At 39.8% G+C, this 24,337-nt stretch overlaps 1 protein-coding gene across 6 annotated transcripts in view; it reads right to left on the bottom strand.

Annotated features, from left to right (window-relative positions):
• The window catches only part of PHF21A (PHD finger protein 21A), a 133,335-nt gene that overhangs the window by 38,305 nt on the left and 70,693 nt on the right, over positions 1-24,337 (bottom strand). The window contains exon 1 of one of the 6 annotated variants that reach the window (XM_069858059.1): positions 12,969-13,080. The exons of the other annotated variants lie outside the window; for them this stretch is intronic. The gene's annotated coding sequence lies outside the window, so the exon portion shown is untranslated. Of the gene's footprint in view, positions 1-12,968; positions 13,081-24,337 lie in introns of those variants that run through there. 6 annotated transcript variants of the gene reach the window in all.

Below are 24,337 nucleotides of genomic sequence, written 5' to 3'. Positions count from 1 at the left end.
TTAGAATAACCAAAGTGGAAAGGATAGTGACCAAGTAATTTCACAGTGCACTACTGCACAGTAACACAGCTCCTTGACTAAAAATGAATCAGCTTCAGCAGGATTCTTGTGCATCCCACAGCTATTCTCACAACTGAATCACACCTCCTCTCCTCATGAAACACACACAGTTCATGGCTCACGCACTTCATGCATGATCAGAAATATCAAGCATGATGACTAAATTTATTTTACCACAGAACACAAACTTGTTCTTTTGTGAACAGAAAGATCTGGATGCTCTAACTACATTGTACAACCACCTGTTGATTACACTGATGTTGTTAACAGCATCTAATATCTCACTTCCACAATTGCTTTACAAACACCACAAACTAAAAGCAGCAGACAGGCTTTTCCCTTGTGTTGTCAACCAATTCAATTAGCACCAATTCAACTAAAATCCATTGCTAACAACATCATACCGCAATTCACTGTTGGTCTTCACTTCATATGCTGGACGAGTTATCAAAGCAAAAAGTTGGTTTCACCTCACCCAAATGAGAGATTTTATCTTCCTAGCCACTTGAACAGTATATCAAATATAGATATCCTTTCCAGCATACCTGCTGTTCCTTTCTCTTTAGTTAATCAAGCACAATCAAAACCATAAAAAATGCCTGCTTCACAGAGAAGGCATCAAGTTAAATCACTGCAGAAGACCCAAATCACTGGTCTTCAGTTGTATCATTTGTGTATTAGCAAACAGTGACTCCAAAACCCAAAGGAATGTTTCTTCCTTAGACTCAATTTAAATAGCATAGGTCGCTGCATTTACTTATCTCAGCACAAAAAGCACTTCACGAAGTAAGTCTAAAACTACTCAACAGCTGAAGATCTGGTGAACTTCCACCCCTCTTAAAAGCACCCAAGAACCGGCATTTTGCCAAAAGAATGGAGAACTATCTTTTCCACCAGGGATGCAGAGCTACTGGAAACAGTTCAAAGGAAAGCCACCAACATAACCAAAGACCCAACAAACAAGGCTGTGTAATGTGAGGCTTTCTGAGGCTCAGCATATCCAGTTTATTGAGGTGATGTCTCAATGAAGATAGATTCTTATACATGGAAAAGAAATCTGATGATGGAAGGGTTTTTAGTTTCTCTGAGAAACGTAAAATGATGATTCTGTGCCTGCAAGTTAAAGGTAGACAAAGTCAACCTTGAAATAAGATGCAGAGATGGTTAAATGCTGGAACAGTCTAATATGAAACGTAATGGCCTACTATGGTTTGAAGTCTTTAGGACAAGAGTACACAGCTTTCTAGAAGAAATGTTTCATCTAAGTTTTAGAGGGATCTGGAACCTGCGAAGCCTCTGCTCATTCTTGTCCCATAGCAGGGACAGTGAAAGTGCAAGACCTTTTCCGGGCACACTTCTCCAGTACTGAAACTCCACACAGACAGCCTTACTCTTCAGAACATGTCCAGAGGCACAAATAACCAAATATGCTCAAGGTTGTGTTTTACCTTATTCTGAAACACAGAACAACAGCTGTTGGCCACAGCTATGAGAAAAGAAGCTAAGCAGAGCAAGCTTATCTTGTTTCTTTGATGCCTTTTACTGTATGCTTGCTTTACATATTTAGATTCTTACTGATTTTACACTTGGAATGGGAAAAAAATTTGCCAGACCAGACTCCCTGGGACATTGCTTTTTTCCCTTCCACTGTGATGCAGGATGTGGACTGCATGCTAGGACCAGCTGGGCAGATTTCTTCTGATCAATCTGCTGATATTGCAAGGGCCTGCAGAATAACTGGCAGCCTAATCCACCACTCGTTTCCTGGAACACAAAGATGTGGACGATAAAAACTTAGTACACTGATAACCAAACTGTCTCCCTGGAGTAAGAAGACATCACACTGGAGTACAGAGGTAGAATATAATGGCCTCTAACATGTAGGAAGTCAAACTGGTTAGTCTCCTTGCCCTTTTTGGATATAACACTTCTCTCTACTTTGGATGTCTTCTCTCTGCTTCCTAGATGCAGTTTCTCAACTAACATTTAACAGTATCTTTTAAAGAAAACAAAAAATCTGCATGCTAGATGGAAGACAAACATTTTATGAACATGATAGCTCAATAGATGTACGTTGTACCTCACTTAATGAATAGGATAAGGCATTAGTGTCTAATCTTAAATTATGTATGTAATCTCAAATTTCAGCTAGTTCCTGAATTGCAAAGCCTAGCAGCTGTTCTTGCTCCCATAAGAAGTCTTTTTTAGGAAGGCTTAACTTCTTGGTATCAAAATGCCTTAGGATGGTGCCATTGCTTCATCCTGCAAAGTGACAGTTACATGAAGCACAGACACAAAGAAACCAAGCATGGAACACAAAGATCTTTCTGGTTTTAATGGACATCTCGCAGGTAAATGCATTTGAGACCCGTTATATCAATACAGACAACATCCAGCATAAAAAAAAGTACCAACAGAAACTGCATAAGGGAATGTAAACACTCCTATCCATAAGTTCATATTACTTCTTCACAGTATGCCTGCTTGCTTGACAGTTATACTGTCATAATTTTAGACTGTTAAACTTCTGCTCTAGGGTTTATAAGAGATCAGAGCACTTGTCACTCTCAGTGCAGGTAGAGTGAGATAGAGTGGTTTGAAGAGTTCATTTTTCTTTCTAATTACGCTCTATTAACCTTCCACATGAGAGCTTCCCTGTGCTCTCATACCAGCAGCACCAACTGGCTGTGTTTGATAAGGCTCATCAGAGTCTGCAAGACCAGCACGTGTAACTAAAGCAACACTTCAGCACCGCAGACTTAGCAGAAGCTGGGCTGAAGCTCTGTTACCCAGTTGCAGGCATATTCAGCTGAACTATACACAGATGCACACCAACCTCACCCTACCCACATCCCTCACAACTTTGTTCCTCGAACTTTATCAATACATGATCCAGCATTTGAAAGCCAAATGCAGATCCAGGGAATTATTCACTATAGGGAAATTAATAGTTGCCATGCTTTCATCTCACTGCAGAGATCTGCCAAGAGAAATACATTTAGAGCATTAAAGCATGCAGGGCAACAGAAAAGAAGCTGTTACATTATAATTAGATCATGTTAGTGTATACAACCAGAGTACAGAGAAAGAAAATTACTTTTGAAATTTAAATATTTCTTAAATACACTTGAGTATCTGGGGTTGTTTGTTGTATGTTCTGAAGACCCCACTGTTAACAAACAGCATTATATTACCTACAACCTTCTCAACAGTGACCACATAAGTGATAGGCTTTTCTAAAAAGAGAGACTTCTTCAATTAATAATGTATTCTATGGGAGTTTTAAGCTCAGTGCCAGGAAAGCTATCTTCCATGTGCATGAAGGTAGATTAGCATTTGTGTATACTGAGTAACAGTGTCGGCACATGCTTACACAGATAAAAAGGAAACAAATTTGGAAGAAGGGATGTAAACAGTCCGGAATAGAATCCAAATTATTTAAAAAATAATGAAACACTACAAAATCTGCACTTTCAAATAACATTTCATATTACCCATTGGAATTTTTAACTATTTCAAATGACTTCACAACATAAAGTTGTATAGGAGTCCGGCGTATACAAGTGAGTTGCGGTGATACTCTTTTTGCTATTACTTCCATTATCCTTTCCCATCCCTGTCCTGTTGTTCAATGTATTCTGATACTTGCATCTGCGTGCATCTCCATCAAGAAATATAATTTACTTCTCTTCAATGTTAAGTTTCCCAGCTTTCAGCTAATATTTTTAAATGATCTGCTGTTTTCTAAGTCTTAGTAACTTTGAAGTGTCTGAAACAAAATCTGCCAAAAAAATCCAGCACCATCCTTGTTCAGAATGGTACAGGAATTTTATTTTAGAGTTCTGATGGATGTTGTCAAAGATCCCCTCCAGAACAAAGAAAACAGAGGTAGTTCCTCTCCTATAACAGAAAAGTAAACACTGCTACTGAACCCACCTAAAGTACTCAGAAGATACTTAGCTTTCAGAGTGACCATTAAAGATCCTTAACATAAGACCAACTTTCTATGTCTAAGTAATTTTCTGATGGATTTGGATCTCCTCTCCCAAGTTTTCTTAAATTTAATCTAAAGATGACAATTCAGTCTTTAATGTAGTTTAACTTGTGCCATCTAAGCCTATAATATATGACATAAATTCCACATACATAGATGTGACTGAACAGTGATTCCAAAACTGTCAAGCTGCTGAGGCTGCCTCGGGAAAGCTGAATAGTCTGGGGATGGTTAGTTCTTCCCTCTAAAACAGGCTTGCTCAAAGTGCAAACACAAGTACTGCTGCAACAATAATTTCTTGCATGAACAATGAACACTGTTGTTGGGATACATCAACTAAAATACAGGGTGTATTTTTTTCATTTTACTGAAGAGGATATTAGCTCTCAAACCTAATAATTTTAAACAAACATGATTAGGACATTGAATAAAATTATCTAAAGCATTCATATTTCTTGTTTTGCAGAAAATTATCTATAGTGCTTCAATGCTGTAACACAATGAAATCTTGTTTGAGCTGGGACTAAAACTTGTCAGAACAGTCAGGATAGCATTGTGAAGGAACCATCTTGTTTTGTCACACTTAGCTCTTATTTGTTAAAAAAAGCATTTTGAATTCACATACACGTGAATTGTACTTAATGCCTCTATAACTTGCTCTCTCATCTATTTTGGAGTGCATACTAGAATCATTCTGGTTTTACAGAAGTTCTGTCAAAAGGAATGCAAGTACTTACCTTTTTTATTATGTCAATAAAGACGATCTCTTGAGAGCTTTGGGGGGGCACAAGATGGGTGAACAGAACTTTTAGCCTAGCCTATACAGAAATATATAGTCTGGTGAAGAACTGCTGAGCCTTTTTATGGTGTTGTAATAATCCTTGAAGACTGAGGGACTGTTGATACCACAAATACAAATATAAGAACCCCATCTAAAATGGTGGGAAAAGAATCCTAATACAACACGTTAAAACACCCCGTATTCCATTTTGGTTTGGGGGTTGTTTTTTTTTTTTGGGGGGGGGGAGTGTCAGTATTCTTGATAACAGTATTTTGTTAAAACTCTTGAAGACAGACTGAAGAAGCCTTTGATGAATTTCAACAATTCTCTAAGGAGCTGTCTGTCAAAGACAGGCAAGAAATAGAAAATAAGCTCTCATGTCATTCCTCTTTATGCAATATTAAACACTCATAGTAAGTGTATTTTTAGGGGAGAGTAAGATTTCTTCTTTGCCTGTGCAGGAACACATTAGATTTAAATGGCAAATTAACCTCTTTTTTAAAAAAAAACCATTAAAGAGAAACTACTGTATATTTTCACCACATAATGAACTACAAGTTCTTTTTTTCAGACCATATGCTTGACTTACTACTTATTGCAGAGAACACGCAACATATTGCCAGATGAACACATTTCATGTTACAAACCAGTTTGACCAGCTAAACCTGCAGTCAGAGGTATCAGTCTTGGTGAAACTCGGAAGTACTATTTCATTGGCCTTCACTCAGCATTTCTGTGTGACAATTCAGCTATGAATATGTTCGGATGCATTAGTTCAGAATAAATGGACTTCTAAAGCTAGCACCTGCGAGTCTTTCTCGAGCATCCCTAAAGACACCTATCACAGCTGTCTCTAAGAGCTGTAAATCACAAAACAGTAGCTTTCTTCCCCATGGTTTTGCACTGATGGATTTTTTTTTTAAAGGCAACACATGTTGCGCTATTGACAAAGGCTTAAAGATTACAGAAACCTAGCAACTGACATACAGGCTGTTACAGCAAGTCATCTTGCTTTGTGTCCTCAGGTCTGGTAACTTTACTCAGACAGGATCTCAAGCTCTATTATTAACCTAGAGAGCTACCTTAAAGCTGTGCTGCCTTTGCACCAGAGTCGAATTAGTTTCATACACATAATACATATCCTTTTAAAAAAGCAGTCCATAAAAATAAGTCCTCACGTAATCCTCTTTCTCAGATAACCTCCATAAAATGAGAAGCAGAAGGAGAGCTTGAACATTAGGGAGCAGGTTCTCTGGGCTCTGAGGTAGGGGGCCCATTAGAGGAAAGAAGCAGCTGAGATAAATTTTTCCCTTACATTGCCTCTGAACAACTGATGCTGAAATGCAGGGGTGCTCTGGGAAAAAAAGGCTTCAGGGTTTCTGTTTTTTAAAAAATATGACAGGGCACATATTCAAGAAAATGCAACATATTTATCTGTTTGTTTTGATATAAATGTCTTCCACTGTGTTTCATCTGGAGTTGGGACAGAGGAAAGAGACTTTTAAAAGATCTATACTACACACCCACACACTTCTATCAGTAAACACATGCAAGGGCACCTAAGTAACTAGTGATTTAACTTTACTTTAAAAAAAGAAACACCATGACCAAAGGCTGAAAAAAACGTTAACCAATTGTAAATGCGTGATAGGTGTTCCAGAGCTAAAAAGAATGCAATGTGAAGATTTTAATGTGCAAAGAGAAATACTTGACTTCACGCTGTATAGGCAGTATTCATTATGAGCAGAGTAGAATTTTCATGGTAATTGCTTGGAGGATCACATAAATACATTTGTATCAAAATCACACTTAATCCAAAACATGTTTGTCAGTTTGCAAAAGAAGGCAATCAAGCTGTCACTGACTGTGAGAAAGTGCAGAAGAAACCAAAAAAACAGGCTTCTTCCACAAAGAACTGAGAAAGGGGTAAGAAGAAATAGGGCTGCACAAGCAAAGGGCATTCACAGACAGAGTAAACCTGAACCAAAAAGTCCAACAAGCAAAAATTAGTCCTTTTTCACTGGCAAACAAGCATTATGTTTTATAAGAATGACTTGGAAAAAAAGGGCAGATTTCTGGCCACACAAGCCTGTCTTAAAGTCCTTTCTCACTGCCACTTCAGGCCTGTGCCCAGAGGGATGTCCAAGGTGTCACAAGTACTGCAAGACATACTTTGAGATTTTTTTTCAAGGGATTAGAAATAGCTGTCTCACTGAAGAAAAAGTCCATACTTCATATACACATATGCAAAAACTGACCAGTAAACCCTGCTCCATGTAACCCCTGCTAAATGTAACCCCTCAGACCCACATTCTTAATTGTTTTTCCCTTTTTGTTTCCCTGCTGGCAGGTTGCACAATTAGCTTTTTGCTCTGCAGGCCAAAAGCCTAGTCTGCAAAAATCTTCTGAAATATTTAACACATAGCAGTATTATGTAAATAGTAATAATAATTCAGTGGCCTTTTCCTGCTCTGCATTTCAAATGCATTTATTATGAGCTAGACAAATAATGCAGGGTTGTTGCACTCAGCCTGCACATTCCTCATCTTCTTCCAGTTTTTGCTCCAAGCCTTAACACTTTCAGCACAGATTCTCACACCGCACAGCTCTTTGAACTGGAAGATCCATCTTTTGCATAAGGGCAGAAACTGATTTCCTTAATCAATTTAAAGAAGACCAGAAGCCTTGCCCAGTGACCCACACTGCTCCAGAAACTGCACCAGCAGCAGACGCTTTAGAGGCAGCTGCTTTTAGGCCAGCAACATCACGCTCAGCATGAACAGACTGTACTAAGATTTTTCTCCTACACACAAAACCAAAGTGTTCCTGTGTCCCCTTTGTGCTGACGGAGCCTGTGTCTTGGTTGATGAGCAAGTCGCTATTTAGAAAATAATTTCACAACCCATTTTGGAAATCCACAATCACGTATGATTGGCTGCGTTGGTTAGCATTCAGCATTGATTTCAAAGGTTCTTTGTCCTGGGGAGGAGATACGACCATTCACCAGCATGTTGGCAGAACTGCTGAGTACACAGCTGGAGTGCACGTGGGGGAAGGGAAATGGTGTATGATTTTGCAATTATGTCTGTTAAATCCATACAGTTTTGAAGAACGATCACTTGGCATTTCTACTGTTTTGCAAGTAAAAACTTTTAATGCATTTGCCAGAATTATTTGGCTGTTTTTTCTTGTAAGAGGATAGAGGATCAGTGCAGAGAAACATTAAGCGACAAGTATGGGCTACATAATTGGTTCTTCCAGCCCCTTGCGGTGCAACTGATTTGCAGTAACATGCTCTGCACCTCCTTACTAGATAGCAGCCCAATCCAAGACAAATAAATCAAGAAGAGAGAGAGAGAGGAAAAAGCTGTGGACAAGATTAACCACATAAGCTTAGCTTTTTCATGATGCTCACATTTTTTCTATTACTCAGCTGCCAGGTAGTCAAGAGAAAACAGGGTGTACTATAACAACTGCTACAGCAGGCCACAAGAGCATAAAACCATCAAGAAACCTTTCTGTTTGGCTCTTCACAGGGCTCTCACTTGTACAAGAAAAACGTCACTTTGATGCCCTGTTTGCATTCCATTTCCAACAACAAGGAGGAGGATGGAGGTCTCCAGTTTCTATGGCAACCCAGATGGGCCACAATACAAGATGTTACAAATGTTCCACTGCAGTGATGCCAGATCAAATTAAGCTAGAGTTTACACTACTCCACAGAAACTAAAATGAAAGAAAAAACCCAAACAAAACATGAACGTCAAAGGAAGGATGACATTTCCTTAGCACATTCCAAAAGATTTCTGAAAGCAGATGATACAGAAAGGAGGGATTTTTCCCTACAAAGATAAATAATGTCAACACAAACAAACTGAAACTCTCATTTACATGAATAAACATTTTCATTCAAAATAGACTACTGGAGCATTACCATCAGACATTAAAAGCAAAAGAACAGTTCCCCAAAATAACATGATTAATTTACTTAACTCATCATAAACTGGCAAATTTGTCATCCCACTGTTTTGTATGGCTTGTTTAATGCCATGTGTTGTATTTTGCTTTACAGCTGTTCCGCTGTTCACCCCGATCTGTTCTTTTATGACATGTTACACAAGGCACTCAGATGTAGAAAATACTCCATGTTCTACCAAAAGAAGTGAAATTAGTGAGATATTTTGGTGACACTAACAAAACTGCAAAAGCTTTTAGTGTGTGTTCTTAGTAACTTCATTGGTCAGTTGTTAAAAAGGTAGGGTGAGCTTACTTCTCAAAGGCAATGACTCGATGTGCTGGGAAGGCAGGCAACTGGCAGGAAAGCCAGTTTTGGTGCCTTCTGAAGAAACACCTGTATAAGTTTTTGTTAAACTTTTCAGATACAAAATACATAGATGTGATTCCCAAAACAAATGCCATTGAAGAATTTCTAAATAAATGTGTATTTTAAGGCACATTATTTTGAAAGGGTGTGTTTTTAAAATCTTCTGATATAAGCTAAAAATTGTCTTGCTTTTTAGGCACTGTCCTATTTCAAGTTACTCTCCTCTCTCACAAGGTAATTAATAACCTTCATTAAATGTGCCATAGCTAGCAAGGCTCACAGAAAGACAGATAACTCTGGACTTTTAGAGGCTTATATTCTTTGGGGAGAGGAGAGGCAGAAGAGTAGAGAAAAGGCTTAACAGCTGTGCCTAGTCAAAATAACCCAAAATTAGAGGGACTGTAACATTTAAAATTGGAGCAGAGAAATCTGGGTCTGTGCAGATATCTTTAAACACTTTATTGAAGAATGCAGACGCTCACTGTTCATATATTGTTTCACTTCGCAGCACTGCTACCCAGTACTATTTACGCAAGTACTTGTTGACAGGGCTTGCAAGTGCCACCTCATCAACCAGGAGCATCCGGCACCGCTAGATGAGAATAACCACCCCTTGCACTGGTCAGCTGTGCCTCCCGCTGGCACCCAAGTCTCTCCTGCTATTTAATGTATGAGCTAGGACCTGTGGATTTAGTGGATGTGCCCACAGTGAGGGGACAGGGCTGAAGTCACACATTTGTAACAAAAATTAAAATACCTGACAACTCTGTTCAGCTCATGGGCATTAACTGGAAGTGACAAATTAGGATGAAGAAGTGTGACTAAGGACACAGCTGGGCATGATTAGCTTTAAACTTGAACTATAGCGCTTAAGCGGGCTGTACAGCTGGGGCTGTACAGTCACATCACAGATCTGTTGCCTGTGCTTCACATGTAAAACAGAAGACAAGGAATGGCGTAATGAAAGAGAGAACCTGCAACGTGCTAATGCTTACTAGAATTGTAACAGTTTAATGGGAAGAACAGAATGAACTGCAAATAACAGCAGAAAGGAGTTGTGAGTTGCAAGGAATGATAATGTGGCAATGGAGAAGCTGCTTGATGTCAAACGGTTGAAGTTCTTCCAATCATGATTTGGTGCAAGTATCAAGAGACTGAGAAAGATAACCAGGCCAGTGGATTCCTCTCACATACCCTATTGCCAGTCACATATTTGAGGTATTTTAAAGCACAAGCAGTGACAGAGCACAGAAGAAAGTTCTACCTGCAAATTGCACACCATCTGCCATTTTACCAGGTCATTCCACTATCAATTTCATGCAACTGCAACAGCAAAACTGGTTATGGACTGCTATGAAGAATTTTCTTAAAAAAAAAAAAAATAAAGAGAACACAAACTAAAACTTTGGCATTTAGGAAATTCAATAATGAAAATCTTTATTAACCAGGGGTTACAGCTGCATGCCAGCTATCAAACTTGGTGAAGTCCAAGTATCTGAAACCAAGCAAGTGTTTAGGATCCATGCATTAATTTTTTCTTCTTGGGATCCTCATGCTCTGAATATTGTCAACATTAAATGCATGGTACATTTATTTTTTTGTTTTGAAGTAGCAGGGAACTATCTGCAGTCTTACAATACCTTTGCTGCCACAGCACAGATACTTTCAGAAAAGTTATCTACACTTTAAACTTAGAATAGTATTCAATCTCTTCTAAAACGGTAACTAAAGATTAAATCATCCATTGCCTCCATGTACAGTCAACAGCAACAGACGGATGTTTGGATAAGTAGTGCTCAGTATATGCCACGTCTTCACAAATTCTGGACAATTTAAACTACTTTTTACATAGCTGAAATTAGGAAACCGGAACTGACTCCCTGGACACAACACCACTTCCTCAACTCCACAGACTTCTCTTTTACTGCCCCTGGGTTTGCTATTATAACTTAATCTGTCCCTCATTATAAACAACAATCACACACATCCTCCACTTCGTTGTTGACATCTGCAATCACTTACAGATGCACATCCTGATGCTAACTCAGGCACCTCTGCCCTTGCAGACATTCACTCTGCTTCACAAATACCACTCACCTCTTCCTCTCCCACTGATAGTTTGCAATTAAAACACAGAATGACTGTTCTCAGTGTGTTTGCTTTAGTGAAATGATTCACAGCAATCTCATTGGTACATATACATCTCGCTTATTTGGTTATGAACACAAAGGAGAAATAAATGGGATTATCCCATAAAGCATGTAGGAAAACCCCTCAAACAGCTCTGCCAAATTATCCAGCTGACTGTTTTCAAATTTTGATACTGTTTTGACTGACTTCATGGTAATAATAAAGTATTTACAAATAATTCCTACAGACTAGCTCCAGCATCAAAGGAGCCCTAACACTGAGTTTTGCCAAAGTTAGATTTCTGCAAGGGCCCAAGATACTATTGCAAAACCTGTGTTAAAATTTCTAACACTGTTAGTACTATATATATTAGATAATATATCGAGTCTGAGGCAGGATTGACACACTTTGGCGGAGGGAAGAAACGAAAAAGTAGGTATCTCTCCTGGACTATTAAAACCTATGGGATTAAAGAACTACAAGGACCGCTAGACTTACAGCTTTTTCATCTTCTGGGCTTTAGGACTATATTGAAACACAGAAAAACACCTGCACAAGAAACTAAAGCCGCATGTTTTTTTAGCAGCTGGTAAATGATAATTTTAGAACTGAACCAGTACAATCAGTCTAGAAGATTCACAAACAGTGAAGTAAATAAGCCCACAGTTAAAACTCCCATTCAATAAAAACACATGAAATACACCACAGGTTGTTGAACAGAATCAGATAAAGTGCATGAAAAAAACAGGTATATGCTTTGAACAGACTTTTTACAAACAGCGAAAACCCAAAAATATTAAAATTTATAAAGCCCAAATCAGCTAAAAGTAAGCTTTTACATGCCCCAAAATTTAAGCAACTGCATATGTAAAATGCATCCTTCTTTTCGACTTGACATTTTTCAGAGGTATCAAATCAATGTTCATGCTTTCAATTATGCAAAGTCTTGACCACATTGAGTGAAGAAGTACTGTAAGACAGCTAAATACTTTTCCAGCTCTATATTGTTCAAAACCCAATCACAGTCCCAAAGACTCTTGTCTATTGTTTACTGCTTTTGTACTTCCCCTCCCACCCCCCCCCCAATTTACTCAGTTATACTAAGTATGTGCACCCAGGTAAAACATTCTAAAAACTTTTCCTCTACAAATGTTTCTCTATTAATGTTCAATTAATCATGGGCGGAACGGTCTTTAAAAGTAAAGGAAGCTGAACATTAACAATCTGTCAGTGAAAAACAAGCACTAAAGATAACCTCATGCCGTTCAAAGTAGTGACTGTTCCGTGCATCTGGAAGAATTTGCAGTCATCAAGTGTGTTTGGACGATGAGACTAAAAATTACTTCAACAGAACATGGAAGTTCTTTTAGTAGCAGGAACCCTAACATCCTCAAGAACGACCTATTTAAAGTACATAAACAGGTATTTCACATAAAAAAACCCCACTCACCCACGCCCCAACCAACCACCCCAAACTTGTACAAGGGTTTGCATTCTTTAAAACAAGTTGAAACTGCTACAAAACAATACGTCCTCACCCCAAACCTCACAAATTTATCTCTCTTACATAGAAATAAAAATAATGGCCAGCGCAAAAAGAAAAAAACAACCCAATCCAAACCCGAAATGAGTAAGCGTACACTTTCTCATTGGTTTCACTCTTCTAGCGGCAAACCCACCAGAACGGCTAACAGACCGTTTAGTTGTTAGCCCAGTCAGTGTAAAACTTGTGTTTCCTTGCGAGACTGAAAAAATTCCCGTCCCGAAGAGGCTATGTTCTACTTTCACTTTCTAACCCCGTGACAAAGATGGGCGCCGGCGAGCCCGGCAGCAGGGCTGGCGTGGGGGCGTGGAACCGGGAGCCGCTCTCTGCCCGGCGGGGGAGGAGCGGAGCCGCCGGGAGGAGCGAGCGCCCCCTGCCGGGAACGGGCACCAGCGGCGGAGCCCGGGACATCCCCCCACCCCACCCCGCCCCCAGAATCACACACAGAAGCACTAGGTTGGAAAAGACCCCCATGATCATCGAGTCCAACCATTCCTATCAACCACTAAACCATGCCCCTCAGTACCTCATCCACCTGTCTTTTAAACACCTCCAGGGATGGTGACTCAACCACCCTCCTGGGCAGCCTGTGCCAGTATCCAATGACCCTTTCCATGAAAAATATTTTTCTGACGTCCAGCCTGAACCTCCCCTGGCACAGCTTGAGGCCATTCCCTCTTGTCCTGTCCCCTGCCACTGGCCAGCTCTCTCCTCTCCACAACCTCCTTTCAGGTAGTTGTAGAGAGCAAAGGTCTCCCCTCAGTCTCCTCTTCTCAAGGCTGAACAACCTCGGAACCCCATGCTCAGAACCCCAAACTCACAGTCCCACACTCAGAACCCCGCACTCAGAGCCCTCAGAGTCTGCACTCGCAACCCCACACCGCGACAGAGCTTGCAGTCCCGAGAGACTGCTCGGTTCTTGCACCCTGCCTGCGTTTGTTGCAGTGACACCGAAGCATCGCAGTTACACTGTACACTTCTCCTTCACCTTACTATCCTAACAAAGTTGTTCCCAGTCTCAACTCCAGCGCGAGCACCAAACCACTCCTGTGTGATGTTATTTACTCCCAGCGCACACCATGGTACTGGCAGAGGCTGAAGACCAAACAAGACTTTGGAGACTTCCATTCTCAATCCCACTCCAGCTGTTGTGTGATGCTCCAGTGGCTCCAGGCAGCTGGAAAGGCAGCGGGAGCTACAGCCAGGCACACCACCGAGGCGGGCATCCCTCCCTAGATGTGGCACAGCTGGCATACAAGCTCAGGCACTACTTGCTGCCAGGCACAACCAAACCAGAATTTGCTCTCAGACTTCACTGCTTTCATGGACAATGGACCCATAGCCAAGCAGGTGTCCAGCAAAAGGCTTTCAGGCCCCTCTGTCTTCACAGAATCATAGAATCCCAGGCTGGAAATGACCTCTTAGATCATCAAGTCCAACCATTCCTAGCTGCCACTAAACCATGTTCCTGAGCACCTCATCTACCTGTCTTTTAAATACCTCCAGGAATGGTGACTCAACCACCCCCCTCAGCAGCGTGTTCCAGTGCCCCATGACCTTTTCTGTGAAATTTTTTTTCCCAATGTCCAGTCTGAATCTCCCCTGGCACAGCTTGAGGCCACTCCCCCTTGTCCTGTCACTTGGGAGAAGCAGCCAGCTCCCTCCACCCTACAACCTCCTTTCAGGTAGTTGTAGGCAGTGATAAGGTCTCCCTTCAGCCTCCTCTTCTTCAGGCTAAACAACCCCAGCTCCCTCAGCTGCTCCTTGTAAGACTTGTTCTCCAGGCCCTTCACCAGCTTCGTTGCTGGACACTCTTCAGGACCTCAACATCCTTCTTGTGGTGAGGGGCCCAGAACTGAACACAGTATTCAAGGAGCAGTCTCACCAGTGCCGAGAACAGAGGGAGAATAACTTCCTTGGACCTGCTGGTCATGCCATTTCTGATACAAGCCAAGATGTCATTGGCCTTCTTGGCCACCTGGGCACACTGCTGGCCCATGTTCAGTTGGCTGTCAACCAACACCCCCAGGTCCTTCTCCTCCAGACAGCTTTCTAGCCACTCTTCCCGAGGCCTGTAGCACTGCAGCAAAGACTAGTCCAGTGTGTGTGTCTTGGTTACGTTCTCCTCATCTGAGAACAGGGAACACTTTTTTTTTCAGTTCTAGCGCTTTTTATTGAACTTAGCCACAAACTGTTCAACCTCTTTAAGGGTTAAAAATTATTTATTTTCATATAATCATAGAATGGTTTGGGTGGGAAAGGACCTTAAAGATCATCCAGTTCCAAACACCTGCCATGGGCAGGGACACCTCCAGCTAGAACAGGCTGTTCAAGGCCCCATCCAATCTGGCCTTGAACACCTCCAGGGATGGGGCAGCCAACAGCTACCTGGGGAACCCGTGCCAGTGCCTCACCACGCTCACCATGAAGAATTTCTTCTTAATATCTAATCTAAATCTTTCTCCCTCCAATTTAAAGCCATTCCCCCTAGTCCTGTCAGTACATGCCCTAGTGAAAAATTCCTCCCCAGCTTTCTTGTAGGCCCCCTTCAGGTACTGGAAGGTTGCTGTAAGGTCTCCCCACAGCTTTCTCTTCTCCAAGCTGAACAGCCCCTACTCTCTTCACCCTGTCCTCATACCAGAGGTGCTCCATTCCTCTGACCATCTTCATAGCTCTCCTCTGGACATATTCCAACAGTTCTATATTCTTCCTATATCCCCTATCTGGGGATTCCAGAACCAGACACAATCTTGCCTTATGAATGAATTAACACAGATTGCACAAGGGTATTTCTGCAATTTCAGACATGAGACACAGTCCTAATACAGCAGAAAAAGACTCACACAGTCCAGCCTTTAAGATGATGTATCATATCCATGTATTTGATTACCGTGCACAAAACCACAGCATTGATCAGGTGCCTTCCCTCAAAGCAGGAAGAGATTCCAGGAAATCCAATGCACATTCAAATGCTACTTTAAAAATAGCTGTGCTTTTGGCAAAAACACACACAAATTGCTTTTGTTACTTCTCCCACTGTCCCATTAACTCAGTCAAGACAGACCCATGCTTAGAGCTCATGAAAGGTCCTTGTTTCAAACCTCCTTGTAATCCACTTGCATGAGGACTGAAAGCAGCATATTTATTATGGTAGCCAATAGCAAAATGTGGGGGGGGGTGTCCTATTTTTCTTTCATAAACAACTGATTCAATTAATATGAATCTTTCCTTTAAAAAAAAATCAACATTGACAAAAATACCATAACTGAAATTACAGAAGACAGGTCCGGAAAATTTCAGCTCCTTATCCTGTGTTTTGATGATGTCCCACACACCGTATGTCACAACGTGTGGAGGCTGAGACATGCCGCCCTCCACTGTCCCAGCAGCAATCTGGAAGCAGAAGCCCAAGGGGCTTATGGGTCAGCAGAAACACCAGTGTTGTAGAGAACAAGAACTGATTTATCTTAACTTCATAGATTTGAGATGAATATGTACCTCTCAAACTTGCTAAACGACCATACACACTGAAAATAATCCTGCTTTCCTCTCACTTGACATTTTTGCACTGTTTTCAGAAAAAAAAACCCTACCTGTCTGTACAATTATTTAATATACAAAGACTTTAATCTTAACTAGGTCTTCTGGCTCTTTACATTAACAACCAAAAGTAAGCCTTTGACAGCTGGAAGAGCTGAGCTAAACTAGTAGTGGTGAATGGAAAAAACTGACAATATTAAACTTTTTTCCCTTCAACTTGGGTTTGAACTCCTAATGAGGAATATGCTACAAAAATTTCTAGATAAAATTAGAATCACGTAAAAAGGAAGTTTAAATAAGGAAAGAGCAAGGATGAACTAAACTAAAAATAACTAAAAATAACATCATAGTAATTAAAAAAAAAGTATCAGAACACCTGGAATCAAAGAGAAATTTAACAATTTTTCTGTCTCATCTCCACTCAAGAACATCTCTGCTTAAAACTGAAGCACCATCTTAAAAAAGTGTGGAAACAGATAGCACAGAGGTTTTAAAAATGAGAATGCCAGACACTGAACACAACGCTCTGATGAATTATTTTCCTGGATACCACTGGAAATCACTGATTGAAGAATCTTACTCCAACAATCTTGTTTCAGGAAGCAACCGTTTTTGTTCCAGTGCATTACTGGCTTTCTGAGGTGTTATTAATTATTAAAATTTTCTTTTTAAATTATTCATTAATATTAACTTTGTCTGAAATCTTCCTGGAAGCTAATACTTTTAACGGAAATAAAACAGTAAAATACACTAACCACAACAGCTAAATAAAAGACAGCATTTAATTTGAGAAAGGCAGTTACTTCTTGCAAATTCACTTTCTACAACTCATACTTTGTAATACAGTAATCACGCTGTACAAAAGATGTGTTCAACCTTCATGTTTTACATCTAAAAGAAACTGAAAAGCAATGTCAATTTACCAATCCAATCTCCGTCTTTGCTTGTGATTCCTACAGACTAATAGAAGGGAAAGTAAAACAATGCAGGTGGACCATCGAAGACGAGCTGCAAAAACCGAGTAGGTTAGCAAAGCCTATTTGACACCACTTGCATGCAAAATGTGAGGAGGAGCCCTTAGTACTGATCTGGATCCAAACGAGCTGGCTTACAAGAAAAGCTACTTCTCTAGCTCCAGGACTACTGAGTTCCAAGTTATTTTATTTCTATGTTTTTAACTTTTTTTCCTACTGGCTAGTGCAGCACAGCTCCACACTGCATAACCGAACGCACCATCTTGGATACATACATGCAGACCCAGACGACCACATAAGCCACCGTACCTGATACAGTGCTTAGGGAGAGTTAACACAAAAGGAAGATTTATAACATCTAGAGTGTCATTAGTCCAGTTCTGCCTAAAGGAAACTGAGGAGAAAGAATGCCTGAAATATCATCTCTTCTGCACAGTTAGGCATCTACCCATATTACTCCAGCAGTGCTTGGCTGCACACATCTTGTGGCTGCCCAGAAAGTAACAGATGACATTCATTTCCCCTTTCAGCTCAAGATAATACAAAAGTACACCTCCTTTTACCCAAGAGCTTTCTAAGTCCCTGGTACTGTGTGAGGTTGAGCCAGAGATTCTTCTTACGTCTTCTTAACTACAATGTAGAAAAGAATGTAAGATTACCAGGGATGGAGCGAGAAGGGAATAGGGAGAATAAAGAGGAGGGATTTCCCTGAAGAAAGAATGCTGATCCCCATACTGGCACCTATTTATTTTAATTTTGTGTTTGAAACCACCAGATATCACACATATGAAGTATTCCCATACAGTGTGACTTACCGGAACCTCCCTCTCTTCCACTCCAGTGCACATGAAATATAAAATTCCATTGCCTACAATCACTGCCACATCTCCTCCCTCACAGCAAACAAAGCCCCACAAGACATCCTAGGGGCATTGTGCTGCCCAGAGTTCACTGAGAATCACACTCAAGGGCTTCTGCTGTGTCTTGATTTAGCCTGTGCCTTGGACCCTCTACCTGGAAAAGCTACGTATTATCTACAGGTACTATCTGCTCCATTAGAAGAACCATTTAAGTCAATATTATTCCCGGGTCTTGTATGGATTCATTTATTAACTTCTGTATCAAATATTTCTGGTGTTTACTTTCCTCTTGAAAATTTGTACACAAAGTAATGAAAATCTGTGAAAAAAAATGAACAGAGTGTGCTGAGGAGAACTTGGTTCTCCTCTAACATGTCAGCTCAGAAAGTCTGGTCTGCAAAACCCACTCTCTACAAAACACAGGCAGAAGATGACTGTGCTGCAACAGGTGCAGCATTAAATTGTTTAAAGCTGCTCAGATAACTCTCAGCCTTTTTCCTTAAAAATATTTTCTGCCCTCAGCTGCCTCAGAAAAACAAAAATGAGGTTGTTATTTGGGTGTAACTACACCCTAATTCTATAGATATTCCTCCTGCCTTTCTTAAGGAGAAAAAAAATGCTACAAAAGATGACAGCTTCCAGCAAATAAGCCCTGTCAGATGAGTCCAACAGGCTTTCTCATTTGCACTTTGCCTGTAACAGAGTCACTGAGCACTCTCATGCAACACACGCTGCTAACTCTGTTTCCTCCCTTCCAAAACTTTTCTTTCCAAAAGGAGAAGCTACTGATAAAATCAGGAGGTCTGTCCATACAAGGTGGCTGATGAGGAAGGAACAATACCCTCTGCCACTGAAGCTGAGGAGCAGCAGCAACTCTCCCATCTCAAAACTTCTGAAATGCCTACCACATTCATTAATATCTTTTAAACCTCTTCTAAGAGTAACTTGTTGAGATCATATTCATGTTAAAGTGAACTCCAGTATTGAGCCCGCATAGCATGAGACACAGAATCCCTTTAAATGTTAAAACTAAGAAAAATCCAAATGCTGCCTTTTATTAGTTTATGATACATTTATTTCATGTTTTGGATTCTGAAACACAGTCATACCACACAAAACTCTACTCTCAAGGATTCAACTCTATGGTCAACCCAGACAATGCTGCCACCAACGTGAACAACTTTACCTGGTTTTAACTGCTGCCAGCTAAGGCAAGAATGAGTAAGAGCTATCACTGATTTCAGCTACAGCAGAAGTGACTACAGTTCCCCAAATAATGATAATGAGTGTTTGTGTACTTAAGTAGATGCTCTTCAGGTAGACAATGTGAAAGCAAGAGAAACAGTAACGAAATGCATGAGGGCAGGATAATGTCACACCTTCCTTTTCTTCATCTCAAATAATCTACAGGGGTCCAAGTCTGCTTCTTACAGAAATGGCAAATTACAGTAACAGTGTAATTCAGTGTAGGGCACTGGCAAAAGTCACAAGATTTGACAACTGCAAAACTAGCCTATATCACATGTATCTGCAGCAAAAGCCCATCTTCACTGTGACACGGTCTTAAGTGTAACCTACACCTCATATAGAATCAGAGAACCATTAAGGTCGGAAAAGATCCCTAAGTCTAACTATCAGCCTGACACCACCACGCCTACTAAACCAGGTCCCAAAATGCCATGGCTACAGGTTTTTTGAACGCTTCCAGGGACAGTGACTACACCGCTTCCCTGGGCAGCCTGTACAAAAGAACAGTGATCTGGGATACTTCAACACTATGTTATTTTTTAACTACCTGTTTTCAAAGATCTTCACATGGCATAAGCTGTGTCCCTGATGACTCTATTTCCTTTGTGTGCACACTATGAGATACACATTACGTAGTCCAAGGGCCTGCAATTTCTCATTTTAAATAGTTGGCTTTTGCTGCAGCTTCTTCAGTATAAGAGAAAAGCTACTTCTCATGTTCTTTAAAGCCTTCTAAAGCATTTCTGAAGTGTCAGCATTCTCATTTGCCAGTGGAAGCTCTTTCTGATGAGCTCAGGGCTTCAGCATCAAGTTACATCAAAATGACATCAGCTGAATGTTAATCGAGGTGGCATGCACAAACAGGTGTGACAAAACCAAGCTGTGACTCAAATGTGAAATTCTTATTCATATCGAGCCCCAAAAGAGTCTTTATGTAAGTCCATCCATTAAAAAAGACACAAAAATCTATGGCAGATATTGAAATTACAGAATTGTTCACTAAAAAAGTCATGCGCTGTAGAATCATCCTCTTGACAAATCAAACAGCAAAATGTAAACTATCAGGTTAGTGTAATTCAAATATGGGGAGTTATGCATTCACTCCTGGATGCTGATGGCAAGGCTGTGGTTCCATGCTACTATTTATATGCTACTACATTAGTGATAAATTCAACCTTTCTGGAGGGTATTCATCTCTTCAGCCCTGCTGGTTCAGCTGTGGCTGGAATAAAACACACACGTGGTGCAGGGGAGGAAAGGAGGTAACCTAACAACCAACAGAATAGTAACAAGAAACTGCTACCTACAATGCTGCAGCAAAAGCATGATGCTGTTGACCTTTGCTTCTAACATACCTCTCTCTCCAGGTATTCAGATAAAGAAGTGAAAATTCACTAGTGACATTATAAACAAAACAGATCATATGGATACAAAGAGAAAGCCTCAGACAATGCTGTCGCTCTCCGCGACTTTTAGATGCAGAGATCCATAAGTACCCCTGCATTATCAGATGAGTTAAATCAATTCAAATCTAAGGGTCCATTTTATCCATTAGGGTGCATAAAGAAGCTAGTGAGCTTTGATTTTGATTTTTCCTCTTAAACAGCTGAGTTTTAATCTTTTCTAAATTTGCATTTAACTTTTTTTAAAAAAACCTGGTTCTCACTGGCAGTGAATATGTAAAATACCATAACAAAAACAGTCTCTACAATTTCTGCCTGTTTTTGCTAACCAGAAGGTAGCTCAGATCAATATAATTTAAAAGTAAAGTTAAACATACATTCATTCAAATTATTCACATATAGATTATTATGGTCAAAAATTATCTTATGCTATTAGATCTTTATTCCTTTAATCTCTTACTATAATTTGTGGCAAGAAGAATATTAATATTGTACCACAACACTATACATTTTAAAGAAGATCAGCACAAATACACTGAATGTGTTGTGTATCTGAAGGGAATGGAGGTTTATCAAGCCATGATTTGCATTTAAAACAGGTATATTAAACAGAGAAAGGCCATTTGACAAGGAAAAATTGAACTGTTTTCAGTGAACATGTCCTTCAAGGTTTTAGAATTAGTAGATCTTGCCCTTTTTCAGCTGCTTTTTACTTAAAGACTAAAAAGAAAAAGTTTCCCCATCATTGTTTTTCAGTTCTTTATGAAGTAATAATAAAACTAAATTAACTGAATATGTGTAAGTGAGGAAATACACTCTCTACTTGCAGAAGGGACACACTAATTTCAACAGTGTACGAAGTGATTTCTATCAGGTGGTTTACTTGAGTTCCTTAAGAAGTTCTATTGTTTAATAATATCTTTCTTTAAATCAGATTCATTCAGATTGAAACAGGGCATGACATTGATTTGCAAGAATTTTAAGTAAGTATGTTTTTAAATAAAAGGAGGAATCTAAATTAACCATAATTTTTTTCTTCTTTTTTAAACTATCAGCTGCTAAATACTCACCATTGAACACTGCATATTTACCTATAAGATGAACCATGGAAATACCCAATAAAGCACAGTAATACTACTGGGAACATTCAGGCCTTTATATAATGTTTACAAGCACAATTAATCTTCACAATAAGCTAGCAATGTTGATAGGGAGTAAAGTATTTATTATTCTTTAACTTCACATATGGTAAAACTGAAACAGAGAGATTAATGTAAAAACAAAAATGCAACTTTAGGTCCCCCAAATGTACAGTCGAGGCCTAAGTGAAAAAAAAAAAAAAAAAAAGACTAATTTTAAAGGCACTGAAGTCAATAAAAGCAGATGGGACTCTGAGCTTGTGAAAACAAGTTTTCTCCAGGAATATAACATTAGACATTTGACAGTCTGGGCTAACATTTTTTTTTTACAGTTTGTTTTTAAAACTTTGTTGCATTATTTTCCATAATTAATGAAATGGGTGTCCAGTTCTATAGCAAGATTAGCCAGGTTCTGTCAGAGCCTCCAGCCCATGATTCTATCTAACTTTTTACAATAATTAATTTCAACTAAAAATGAGCATCAGCAATTCTGATATACAGACATAAAGAGGCCTTAATTTAATACTGTGAAAATGAAGAATCATCATCTGAATCAAGGCCACCTCTGTCAGAATTAGGGCAATCAAGTGCCAGCCTGGGCCACCTTTGCTTTGGTTTTAACACAAAGCAGAAAAAAATGTCCAGACTTACATGGAGAGCACATCTTTCTGCACAGGTTTCTATCATACAGAAGCAGAAAGACTACACTTGTCTCCTTCATCTATTCTGATTATTCAGCACAGGAGAACTGACTGTATATACTAAGCCATATCAGTTCAAGGTAAAAAACTTCCTGGCAGGACATTGTTGCTCTTAATTTGGCTTCATTTCCCTTGATGGGACAGCATTTTTTTCCAACATAATTCTTAACCAGTGAACAAGTTTTCTGTCACCTGATATCTTAAACCTACATTTTGATTTTTCATAACAAAACTTCATACTGCTTTGGGTCAGCACTTTCACTGAGGCTTTTGCTTATTCTCTCTGCCCCCACAAACAAAAAGTTCGTGAAAATTATTACAAAAGAAACCCTTCTCTATGCGTGCTGACTGGGGAGCGGTGAAAGGAAATATATTCCAAACCGCAGCCGACATGTGTAAGCACAGGCAAACGAAAAATACGTGTACTCGCCCGTGTACTCGCCCAGAGCTGGTCTGGTCTTTGTTCCTGGGCTGGAACGGATCCCTGCCAGAGACACAAAATCCAATGAGAAAAGACGGTGCAGTAGCAGAAAGACGACACAAGGTGGTGGTCACTGAAGCACTGAGAAACTGAAAAGCCTGACTGGGGAAGGCCATGAAATGGAGATGTTGGCTCCAACTGTGGTCTCTTGACTGTCGGGCATGGGATGCTCTAATGGAAAGCACTCCCTTTGAATCTGAGCCAGAAACCTAAAAGCATCACCACGGCATTATCATTTCGGACAGCATTCAGGGCATGTAAACAAGCCTTACTACTTTAACGTGTTTGACGCATGCAAGAATTCAGTAACAATCTTTTAAAAAGGGTTTCCTGATACAAAAGTACTACATCATTCAAAATGATGTAGTAAATACTACATCAATTTAAAATATTGACAATTTGGTTTGGTCCTTTTATTTATTTAGCATGTGAAAAATATGCATTGCTTTAAAAAATAAAATGCTTAGCGTCTATCTATATACAATCACCGCTGGTATCTGATGTGTTACAGCCAAGCACAGTAATCTAGCTACCAGATTGATTATAAATAGGCTGCCAATCTGGACAGCAGCAGCAGCTGTCTCTCAACATTCTGTTTTCTCCTTCCATTTCTATTAGATTTCTACAGTGATACAGTGATTTCTGCATATTTTCTCCACGCTCTGTAATAGGTGTGACAGGCACAAGCACAAATACATTCATTTTCAAGATTATTCACAATGAACACAGCACTATACTAACCTACTAGTGTTTACGTGATTTGTATGTGTGTACAGATTAACTGGCCTGCACACTTGCATTTTCATTTATAAATGAAGCATTTAGCATTATAATTCAGCTGTCTTTAGAAAAACAACTAAACTGCCTGTCCCACTATACATCGGGAAATAATACATGCACCCAAACACTGCAGCGTGCATTAACAACCACAAGACACAGTCCAGTCTGTGCCTCTATCACGCAAGCAACACGTACATTCCAACTCATTGAGGTACTTACTCAAACACCAACATAATGAAAAGCACTCAGAAGTCTGCCAGCTCACTTTTAAGCTACATACAAACTAGAATTCAAAATTACAATTCAAATCAACATTTCTGACAGAAATATCATAAAAATACTTTATCATCATTAATGTTTTGGAATTATTATATAAAGG

The sequence above is a fragment of the Phaenicophaeus curvirostris genome, chromosome 5 (genome assembly GCF_032191515.1).
Source record: "Phaenicophaeus curvirostris isolate KB17595 chromosome 5, BPBGC_Pcur_1.0, whole genome shotgun sequence".
NCBI classification, from domain to species: domain Eukaryota; kingdom Metazoa; phylum Chordata; class Aves; order Cuculiformes; family Cuculidae; genus Phaenicophaeus; species Phaenicophaeus curvirostris.
The sequence above is the reverse complement of the archived record's forward strand: the minus strand, read 5'-3'. Positions and strand labels throughout refer to the sequence as shown.